Source organism: Sinocyclocheilus grahami, unplaced genomic scaffold (assembly GCF_001515645.1).
Source record: "Sinocyclocheilus grahami isolate Dianchi unplaced genomic scaffold, SAMN03320097.WGS_v1.1 scaffold1566.1, whole genome shotgun sequence".
In the NCBI taxonomy this organism is placed as follows: domain Eukaryota; kingdom Metazoa; phylum Chordata; class Actinopteri; order Cypriniformes; family Cyprinidae; genus Sinocyclocheilus; species Sinocyclocheilus grahami.
Window position 1 is genome coordinate 158,357 of NW_015506745.1, and position 11,904 is coordinate 170,260.

Here is an 11,904-nt window from a genome sequence, read left to right on the forward strand (position 1 = left end):
CACGGGAGAGCCAGGTTTGTCTGCGCCGGCCCGTCTCTACAGACAGACTGTGCTCGCTGAGTGTGTGTGAGTGTGTGTGAGAGACAGACAGACTGTGCTTGCTGAGTAAAGTCTGGATTTTTACTCTTCAGGCCAAATACTGAGGAGTTCAGACCTTGAATATTCCACGAGGAGATACTAAGTGATTTCATCAGAAAAAGAAAGATAATCTATAGAGTTTGTTTGCTATTTTGAGAAAAAGAGAAAGACATAAAAAGAGCAAAAACAAAACCAAGGAATCGGATGAATCGAGCGGTTCTCAAACCAAGAGCTCATCCAAGACAGAACCGTCTCTCTCTAAAGTCAGAGAAAGTTACCGGCCGCAATGTTAACCACTAAAACTCGTGTTCAAGACTTTTATTAACATACCTGTACCATGCAACGAGCTGTTTGGGAAATTCCGTTTTATTACAAAACTGCAAAAGCTTTTCTTCTTTATCAATGCAAATTCATTTAAAGCAAATGCTAGTCATATGCACTTAAACCGGTTTATCAACTGGTTCACAAAGTAGTTTTGTACAGTGTGTAGGTCATACAAGACTCGCAGCACACATGGATATTTATTAAAAGGTGAAGAATCACCATCATGTCTGTCTTGCCAAACCATAATGACCATGGAGCGTATTTAATTGGATTGTACTGTTTTTAATGTAAATAGCCACTGTTTTCATTCAGAGGTGTGTTTAACCGATTTGTTTAAAAATGTATCCCCTGAATGTATTTGAGAGTTTGTGGCTAGTGTAGATCTGAAATGACTTTTATAGCTTTTTGTTAAGAGTACACCTTGTGTAATCTGTTTGGAGATGGCCATGAAAACAGCCGTGATGCTGGCCTTGAAAAGTGAATGCATAAATACCTCAGCTGGTCTACAACTGTTGAGCAAAATGTGCTCGGCTAGTTGTGTACCGGTTTCTTTAATGACTTGACTTGGAAGCGCCACCTTCTGGGTTTGTGTTCGTTGAATATCTGACATAACTCTGGTGTCGAGACTGCAGCTTCATTCAAAGCATAAAGCGGTGTATTTGCATGACGTGTACTGTTTTCTCTCTCAGTCGGAGGCTATGAGCAGCAGCGAGTGCTTCGGTTGCGGCCGCACGGGCCACTGGATCAAGAACTGCCCAAACGCAGGCCGTGGCCGAGGGAAAGGTAGGAGCCGCTCGCTGCACTGTTGAAGCAGGCGTCTGCGGAGCGGATCGGCTGAATAATGTGTGTCTCTCTCTGCTCACGCTAGATCTGTTCTGCTACCGCTGTGGAGAGGGACTGCGAGAGGACCGAGGATGGTGAGGACGTGACCTCTGTAAACACATTTGTGTTACGTGCTGTGATTGTAAACGTTTCTCACATCCGAGAGTCTGGCCATCACTCAGGACACGGAGGAAACACTTTTCAGTCAGCTTCACCATTACAGTTCACACACCGACTTAAACCAACACTGTCTGGCTCATTTTAAACTGTGTGGACAAAAAATAAAAATGATTAGTCAGCAATTCATAGTAAATTTCAGGAATTACAAAGATATGGCAAGTAATGCACTAAATTAAACATTCAGTAGAAATACTGAAATAGTATTTACTCGTGAGATGTGCTCCAGTGTTAAAGTGAATGCTGACCAAAGAGTAAAATGGCATTTTAAATGTGTAAGAGTATTCACATCCAGTTAGCACTGGGTTAGTTGATGTGGTGCACTCCTAAAAAACATTATTTTGCTGTAAAAATAGATGTTTCAAAGTAAATAAAGTAGATTATAGTGTGGTGTTTTCCAATACTTTTTTTTTTTTTTACTTCAAAAGTTCATGTTTAATTGAATGTGCTACTTGCTGATTGTAATTTGTGCGATTTATAAACAATTTCCACATGAAAAAAAAGTTCACACTGTTGAAAAACTTCAGAATTTCCCTTTTAATTCAATATTACTAGCCGTTTCTCTTGAACTCTAATAGAAATGTCTGAAGCAATATTTCCCAGACCAATCCTAAAAAACATTATTTTGCTGTAAAAATAGATGTTTCAAAGTAAATAAAGTAGATTATAGTGTGGTGTTTTCCAATACTTTTTTTTTTTTTTACTTCAAAAGTTCATGTTTAATTGAATGTGCTACTTGCTGATTGTAATTTGTGCGATTTATAAACAATTTCCACATGAAAAAAAAGTTCACACTGTTAAAAAACTTCAGAATTTCCCTTTTAATTCAATATTACTAGCCGTTTCTCTTGAACTCTAATAGAAATGTCTGAAGCAATATTTCCCAGACCAATCCCCCCCCCCATGTGCATGTAAAAGATAAAGAGGATACAAAATGTTCTTAACTGTAAGTTTACTTCACTATATTACAAATAAATCCTAGTCTAATCATGACAAACTGTATATCATTATATAAGACTCCTATATATTTAACCACTGTTTTTTGTTACAAATGTAGGAAAAGTACTTAAAAAAAAAAAAAAAAATGTATATCACAAATCTACATCATAACAGGAGTTCTGACCTGTCACAAAAAGTCTTTCTTCGTTCCTTTTATCACGCTTTAGAAATCACTATAAACTATATATGCATTGAAAGCTTAAAATCTCTGAGTGTTGTAGGGATGGGCGATGTCTGATCGTTTGTGATATACCGGTAATAACTCTCCCCACGATAAGAATTAGTCTTTCCGCGATAATAACGATAGTCTAGTTGTTGACATTTCTGCGTGCGACCATGCGGAGCGACATGGTGGAAGGCAGACGTGACATTATAGGAGTTTATCGCTAAACGAAGAGCTCCTTCTACTGGAGCTGGTTTGGTCAGGACTGAACCGTGCACAAACAATCCGTCTGAATAAATGTACTACAGTAGCATGTGTATGAGACCGTTTACAAACCTGTTATCCAGCAGAGGTATCATTTATTGACATGCTTTTTCTCCAAATTAACTTAACATAGTCGAGTGTTTGAAACGCTTCTTTTTGTGGCCAGACGTGGTTTCATATCACAGAATGATAGTATTATATACAGCGATAAAGGCTATGACGATCAGCATGGCATTATAAATATACTTTCCTTATTAAAAAAATACCCAAGATTGCTTGAAGAGCACAGATAAACCATATATTGTCGCAATCGTACGTTTATTGTCTTCAAGCTTCATCAGTTAAAATCTCTGTTGTGCGTTTTATTCAGCGATAACTGGATGCCTTTGTGCATATTAGGGATTTCCTGGAGCGTGGTCTGTGCTATTACTTCTGTGATGCATGTGTGGCGTTTCTGCGCGAGAGCGCCCTCCGGCTTCCAGTGTATGAATTAAACCGTCATTACGTTACACGTGTGTGCTCAGTAATGCTCACAACACCCTATTTTGGGATAAAACAGGAAAGATAATACTTCTCTCTAAAGAAACAGGATTCCTTGAATTATCATCATTGATATCGTTATGGCAATAAATACCAGAAATGTATTCGTGCTATGTTTAAGCCGACATCGCTCATCCCTAGTGTGTGTGTGTGTGTGTGTGTGTGTTTTGCAGCGTGCTACAACTGTGGCAGGGGCGGCCACATCTCCAGAGACTGCAAGGAGCCCAAGAAGGACCGCGAGCAGGTCTGCTATAACTGCGGCAAGGCCGGACACATGGCCCGCGACTGCGACCACGCTAACGAGCAGAAGTGCTACTCCTGCGGCGGCTTCGGACACATCCAGAAGGGCTGCGAGAAGGTCAAGTGCTACAGGTGAGCCAGAGAGCCGCGCAGACCTGTGCTTCTGCTCCTCTCAGGTGCGGGGAGATCGGACACGTCGCCGTTCAGTGCAGCAAGGCCAGCGAAGTCAACTGCTACAACTGCGGGAAGTCCGGCCACGTGGCCAAAGAGTGCAGCATCGAGGCCACCGCTTAGCCTCGGCCCCTCCATCGCCCCTCCTTTCTCTGATTGATGGCTGTATTGTTTTCTCTGAGTCCTCTTCGCTGGCCATCGGTTGGCTGATAGAGGCTATTCTCAGGCCAGTGAGCTCTTGACATGTAGAAGGAGGAAAGGGGTGGAAGAAAACTTCCCACTTTCTGCATTTCATACAAAAAATGTTTGTTTAGTTTGGTAGAGGTGTTATGTATAATGCTTTGTTAAAGAACCCCCTTTCCGTGCCACTGGTGAACAGAGATGTGTTGAGTGGAAGAGCGTGTGTCGGAGAGGCTCGGGGAGATGGGGAGAAAAACACACATGCTAAAAACCAACCATACAGAGATCAGGGAAGCGCTCGCTGCTTGCATTGTTTGTTTTATCGCTGAGACTGAGGTAGCCTACGAGTGATTGAGCTGGAAAAGCAGCACAGGACACATACGGTTGGGTCTATCCGGGCCAAACTAGCAGTGCGCAGCTATGTGGAGAAAACAACAACAACAAATGAATACGTCACGAGTAATATAGCGCAAATAACTCTATAGCATATTCTGGAAGCCTTGTGTAAGAACAGGTCCAGAAAATGAAATCCTTTAAAACATGGGCTATTTGGTCAGCCGTGACATCGCAAACCTAGTTCATGATCCCAGGAGATAACAGCTGGATGGAGTGTAGGGCGCTCCACCCAAGCTGAAAACTTCAATAACAAAAGGTAATAACAGATTTGGAGTTAGAAGAAAGGTGAACGTTTTCACAGAAATCAAAATGTTATTTTTGTACAGTATCACTTAGACTACTCTAAAAATAATAATAATGGATGATAATACAAAAACTTTCATTTGCTTGTACTCAGTTTTTAAGTCGGAAGGTGAATGCAACTGAAGTTGTAGGACATAGAAATGTAATTTTAAACTCAATAAATCTGGAGGAGGAAGGGGTGTGAAGACTGGCCTGTCTTTTCTGAGTGCTCTCGTGTTTCCGTTTTGTTCCAGGAATACACTCGGTGTTTTGGATCATAGATTGTATTTTTGATTTTTCAGAGAAGTGTCTGCACAGTGTGTTTTTGTGAGTGCTGAGGCTTGCAAACCCTGGTCAAGATCTCATAGTACGAGTTTTAGTGGAAAAATATTTACTAATTACTTTTTTTATATTACACATTGGGATTTTTTAAACAAAATATTTTGTCTGGGTTAGGGTTAGCTTCAAATAAATGTCCAGCACGTGTTATCTGTCGAAGAGATGCGTTGGTGTGTGATTACGTGTTCTACAGAAAACACGAGCGACTGAACACTGATGCTGCTGTCATGTGCAGGCCCGAAACGCAGAGAAGGCCATGTGAGTGTCTTCTTGGGTATTTCTGTCCGATTAAGAAGCTTTCTCTCGTGTCTCGAGCAGAGTCCTCTGTTAATGCTGTTGTTGCTCTGCAGGACAGCCCTGGCCAGGTTTCATCAAGCCCAGCTGCAAGAGGGAAAGCTTCAGGTGAGTCCAGCGCAGGTGGTCCTCTGAACTCGTCTGCATTCTCTCTAGCGTTCGCCTTCACAGGAGAGGACACCTGTTCTAGCTTCGGAGTGTAACGAGCTACCCAAAGCAGAGAAGTGGAGAAGACGGCTCAGACATCACGTCCAGATCTGTCCATGTTCTGCTGATATATGTGGGTCATTGGCCCACGAATGCTCGGGTTAACTGCTATTGTCTTGCTCTTCTAGATCATCAGTGAGGTTTCAAAGAAAGTCACCCAGATTCAAAACGGTGAGACTGTGAGAGAAAGACCAAAGGATGAACAAGCCAGTGTGCCTGACTAACTCGTGCCTGTCTTCCTCAGCTGGTCTGGGTGAGTTTAAGATTTAAACGATGAAATCAACAAGGGTGAGTCCAGCGCAGGTGGTCCTCTGAACTCGTCTGCATTCTCTCTAGCGTTCGCCTTCACAGGAGAGGACACCTGTTCTAGCTTCGGAGTGTAACGAGCTACCCAAAGCAGAGAAGTGGAGAAGACGGCTCAGACATCACGTCCAGATCTGTCCATGTTCTGCTGATATATGTGGGTCATTGGCCCACGAATGCTCGGGTTAACTGCTATTGTCTTGCTCTTCTAGATCATCAGTGAGGTTTCAAAGAAAGTCACCCAGATTCAAAACGGTGAGACTGTGAGAGAAAGACCAAAGGATGAACAAGCCAGTGTGCCTGACTAACTCGTGCCTGTCTTCCTCAGCTGGTCTGGGTGAGTTTAAGATTCGGGATTTAAACGATGAAATCAACAACCTGCTCCGAGAGAAAGGAGACTGGGAGGTCCGGACTATAGGGTAATCATCTCAAGTCAAACTAATGGCCGATGGATGCTGTGTTACACCAAAGGAATTACTAATGTGTGTTTCTAACGTCATCTGTCATCAGTTTCCATAGCTTCTACAGTCTGCTCTGAAGATCTGAGACCACCAGTGAAAATAGTGAGCTTTTGCATTTTTCCAGTTTAATCAAAAGTCAGATTCGCGTAATAAACCGAGATCCAGCGAGACGTGTCTGAACACGCCGCAGAGCGAGGCATTTGAATTCTGCACAGAAATCTCTGTTAGAAACGGGTCAGAACACCAGAAGTATTAACGCTCGCTGTAACCGTGGTGTTGAGGCAGAAATAGTCAGATGTTATTACATTATTCAGTTCAGGGTTTGTGCAGCCTTTTTGAGAGAAATTCAAGCACTTTTCAGTGACTTCCAAGCATTCACACAACTGTTTCCAGCACTTTAAAGCTCTAAAATGATCCCGTTTCAATGTTATTTTTAATGGGATGACCAAAATGTGCTTTGTGGTAAACAAACACTTATGTAAAATTAAACTATATATCAAATAACTAGGGATGCACAATGTGAGATTTCTGCTGATATTGCTGAACTCATTTTGGGTGTTAGCCGAGATACTGATATATTTCCTTTGGTTTGGAAACAACACCAAGTCTGTCCTGTGCGGGCATCATAAACCAATTGTTTTACAATTTTGGCTAGTTTTGAATAAAAACGTATTTGTTAGAAGTAGCACACATTATTAAAGCCGTTTTCTCAGTGAGAGTACATTGAAAGCCCTGAAAATAACTAAAAAGAATCAATCTGCTGTGTTTTCTCTCGGACAGATGCAGTTTTATTTGTGGATTTAACGTTGATAGATGGTCTAAAGCAGAAGATCTTTTAGAGCACCTTGTATTTAAGTTTTTAATAATCCGTTTGAAGAATGACATATTACTGGATCAATCTGTGTATATTAAATGATTTAATTAACTAGTGTCGTGTTGTGATTTTTATTCATGTAAGCTATAGCTTCTAACCTTTTAAATCAACACAGACTTGTGATTTTCTGACATGCATCCAGCTTTATTTATTCAGAGACACAAGTATGTTAATGGTTCATGTGAGCTACTCGTCTTATATCAGCATCATTCATCAAATCTGATAATGGTCTGATAATATCATGCATCCCTACAAATCACCATTATAACCAGCAGAGGAGCACTTACTGGCTTATTAGACATTAATTTCTACTTTTTGCTTTATATTTTGAAATGATAAAATCACTATTCTAAAATATCAGACCATCCAAAGATCAGATTTTGTCAGAGTTTGTACTTTTTTTGTGTATGAAGTAAGAAAAGTGCCTTGAAAAACTAACTTTTCTTCAATACAGTTGAGGTATACCTATGATGAAAATTACAGGCCTCTCTCATCTTTTTAAGTGGGAGAACTTGCACAATTGGTGGCTGACTAAATACTTTTTTTTCCCCACTGTATATATGTACACACACACACACATATATATATATATATAAAATTTTGCCCGTTACGGTTGCTAATAAAAGTAAATTTTGTATGCTTCCCAACTCAAGCTTAGAGCTTTACTGTCAAATCTGTATAAACATGAAATATTATTAGTAACTGCACGTATTAATGCAAAACGGTAGTAATTTTATGTTTAGATTATGTTTAAATTCCAAATCTGCTCCTGGTGTCAGCATCTGCAGAACTCAGTGGCGCTCGTGCAATCTCACGAAAGAGTTAATGAATGCCTTAATAATAGTGAATTATATCTGAAATATTTCTTTCTTTATTTTACATAGTGATACTCGTCTATATTCTTTCAGATCAAATCATGTTTGGTTTATTTTACTGCTGTCAAAAGATTAATCGTGATTCATCTCATCTAAAATACGTTTTTTTGTTCACATAATATATGTGTGTGTGTTCTGTGTATATTTATTATGTATATATAAATACAAACACATGCAGTATCTATTTTGAAAATATTTACATGTATATTTAATATATAAATGTAACATATTTTTCTTAAATGTATACATGCATGTGGTTGTTTTTAAATCTACACACACACACACACACATACGTATATATATTACATAAACAAACTTTTGTTTTGGATGCGATTAACGGTTTGACCGCACCAGTTTATTTCCACCTTTAAGTCCCAGTTTGTGAATGTGGTCTCCGGGTTTTAAATGGCAGTGTTATATGTGTCGTGTTTAATAGAGAGTGGGGCCCAAGATGTTGGACCGTGAGGGTAAAGAGGTCCCGGGAAACGGATGATACTAGTATTTTGGTGCTGCAAAACACTTACCAGGAGTCCGAGAGCTGTTCGAGAGAGAGCGTAAGATCTGCTGGCGTCTCTTAATATTAGAGCTTTGTGTGAGGGGTTAATGAGATTTCTGGGTTAATAAAATAATCTAGTGATGAGTTATTGCTGTCAGTATGTGGGATGAGCAGTTTTCTCTGGTGTTTAACCGAGCGTCTGCCTGATATTATCTGCTTGATTCTTCCATTGCAGCTGCACCAGCGGCCAGAAAAACACGAGCTGAGCTGATGAAGGACATCGATGCGGACTATTACGGTTCTAGAGACGAAGCCGACGGCGCTTTAGCACAGCTGGAACAGGAATATGAGCATCAAGGTGAGGCAAAGCCAACCAAACACCTGTGTTTCTGTTTATTAAAGCTGGTAATGGAAGGGCTTTTGCTTTCTCATTTAAAGAAGTCCTTCAGCATAAAACCAGAACTCGTATACATTTCTGCGTTTAGCAGACAATATTATCCAACCTAATTTAACTACAGCAGTGTGACGTTTCCAGGGTGAGGTAGATTCGTTATTTACTTCTCTTGCTCAGAGTAACATGCAGTATATGCAATTTAGAGCTAAAATGAGTCGTATGAAAATACTAGAGAACAAAATGAGTAAAAGCGGGTAGCAGAATATGGAATAAATACACATTACCTGTAAACAGTTTTGAATAATTAAGATTTTTTAATGTTTTGAAAGAAGTCTCTTCTGCTCACCAAGACTGCATTTATAAGACTGCAAAAATACTGTTAAACAGTAATATCATAAAATATTATTACAGTTTAAAACAGCTGTGTTCTATGTGAATCTCTGTTAAACTGTAATGTATGTCTGTGATGCGCAGCTGTATTTTCAGCATCATTCCTCCAGTCTTCAGTGTCACATGATCTTCAGAAATCAGTATAATATGCTGATCTGCTGCTCGAGAAACATTTCTGATTATTATCAGTGCTGAACACAGTCGTGCTGCACAATATTTCTGTGGAAACTCTGATGCATTGTCATTCAAAAGATTAGGGAATCTATAAAAAAATGTAAATTGATCAAAAGTGACCCTAAAGACATTTATAATGTTTCAAATAAATGCTGTTCTTCTGAACTTTCTATTCATCAAAGCGTCATGAAAATCAAATGTATCAGTTTAAGAAGCAGTAAAAACTGTTTTCAACATGGATCATAATGAGCTCCTGAAGGATTTCTGAAGGATCATGTGACAGAAAATTCAGCCTTGACTAAATAAATTACACATTTTAGATATTCTCACAAAAAAACTCAACTATTATTTTAAACTGTAATGATATTTCAGAATATTACTGCTTTTACTGTATTTTTCAGTCAATAAATGCAGCCTTAAAAGAAAAGAAAGAAAATTCTCTGAAAAACATTAAAAAAGTCTAGATTTTATTCCAAACGATTGACTGGTTTGTGTATCAGGGCTGTCAAAGTTAACATGCAGTTATGTCATTTATGTAATTATCCAATTTAATAGTCCCAAAAAAAAAACTTCCTAGCATGGGACAAATAGAGTATAATCATTGCAACATAACAGATTCATTCTGTTTTATGATTTTTCTTTTCTTTTGCTTTATAACAAGCTCTAGTGTCGCATACAGAAATTGCCGTAGACTAGGACTCGTCTATCAGTGAATGGAAAAGGAGATGCTGATTCATAAATCAAACACAAATAATACATGTAATAACAGTAAAATCATTTAACTGTCATCTAAGCTCAAGTGATTCACAGAAATGTTCATGTGAACGCCAGAGGCCTGCATCTCTACAAATGTAGACATGTCAATAAACTGAGAGCGCAGTTTGTTTTATTCATTGTTTGTGTTGATTGTCCAGTTTATTCTGAATAATTGCACACATCTGTTGAAGATCGATGGCTCGCTGTACTTGAGTTCGAGCTGAAGCTAGGCTCACAAGACGCTGACTTCACATCTTATGAGCTGTTTTTTGTTTGCAAATTGGCGTTCATCCTTCATTTGTTCCACCTATGAGAACTGCTGTACAAAAATCTCTGTAAATATTTTGTATACTATGTTCCCTTCTTGGACAAATAAACTGCTTTTTACACAACTCTTATACTATTAACATGCTGTCCTTGTAAATGCATTTGCAAAGTACTACAGCGTCACTACCTCAGTTTAACTAATGTCCAAACGATGCTCTGATGAGAGAGTCTGGGTCATGTGACCTGCCAGATAAACCACAGTCATGTTCACACTATCAGAGCTAGATCTAGTGAAGTGAAAGTGACTTGTGATATTTGGGTTACGAGTCCGACTCTCTAACCATTAGGCCATGACTTCCCCCTCTAAGATCTAATATCCTTGTTCTGCAGTGTAAACAATGTAATACAGAACATATCCAACTACTTAGATATTTATTTATTTATTATAATGTATTAATTTAGCAGATGCTTTTATCCAAAGCGACTTACAAATGAGTACAATGGAAGCAATCAGAATCAGCAAAAGAGCAATGATACACAAGTGCTATAACAACTCTCAGTTAGCTTAACACAGCACACGCAGCAAGGTTTTTTTATTATTATATAATTTCTTGAATAATTTCTTTTTAAGAACCGTTCACTGAAAGATTCTTTGCGGAACCAAAAATGGTTCTTCTAATGCATCGCTGTGAAACCCCCCTATTGGAACCTTTATTATTAAAAGGGTATAAGAGAGATTAAGTCCTTTGTGAATATGATGGACCACAAAACATCTCTACATATGTACTTCAGACAGTGTCAGTAGTGTTGTAGTAAACTGAGCAAAGCCACCTCCAAACATCTGAGACTGGCCAATTCATGAATAATAACTCTCCCATCCACAGATTCAGTCACGGCACGTTCATGGTGTGTTTGGAGAGCATCTATAAGAAGATCACTGGAAAAGACCTGAAGTACCAGGCCCTCATGGGGAAGCCCAGTGAACTGACCTAACATTTAGCAGAGTTCCTCATTAGAGAACAAGCTGCTGAGAGAGACTGGAGGGCACGATCAGATCAGCTGAGACACGGTTCCTTCAGACAAAACACAAAACTATCATATCCAGTTTCCAGAGCATAATATATACAGTACTACAGATGTAGATGAATTTGTTTCTTCCTCAGGTTTGTAGAAATGTAGCACTGCATCAGTGTCTCAGCAGTGGATGCTCTGCAGTGAATGGGTGCCGTCAGAACGAGAGTCCAAACAGCTGATAAAAACATCACAATAACCCACAGCACTCCAGTCCATCAGTTATCATCTGGAGAAGACAAAAGCTGTTTATGAAAAACAAATCCATCATTAAATATGTTTATCATTTACATTTAAATGTATTAATTTAGCAGATGCTTTTATCCAAAGCGACTTACAGTAGAGGAATACAATAAGCGATTCATCA

The 11,904-nt window shown here is 39.2% G+C and overlaps 1 long non-coding RNA gene and 1 pseudogene across 1 annotated transcript; both read left to right on the forward strand.

Annotated features, from left to right (window-relative positions):
- Positions 1-977: 977 nt before the first annotated feature.
- On the forward strand, positions 978-4,842 carry LOC107571215 (cellular nucleic acid-binding protein-like; annotated as a pseudogene).
- Positions 4,843-5,780: 938 nt separating this feature from the next.
- Positions 5,781-10,455, forward strand: LOC107571217 (uncharacterized). Its single transcript, XR_001607147.1, has 3 exons — positions 5,781-6,198; positions 8,721-8,890; positions 10,391-10,455. It is a non-coding gene; the product is annotated as an uncharacterized lncRNA (long non-coding RNA).
- Positions 10,456-11,904: the final 1,449 nt, after the last annotated feature.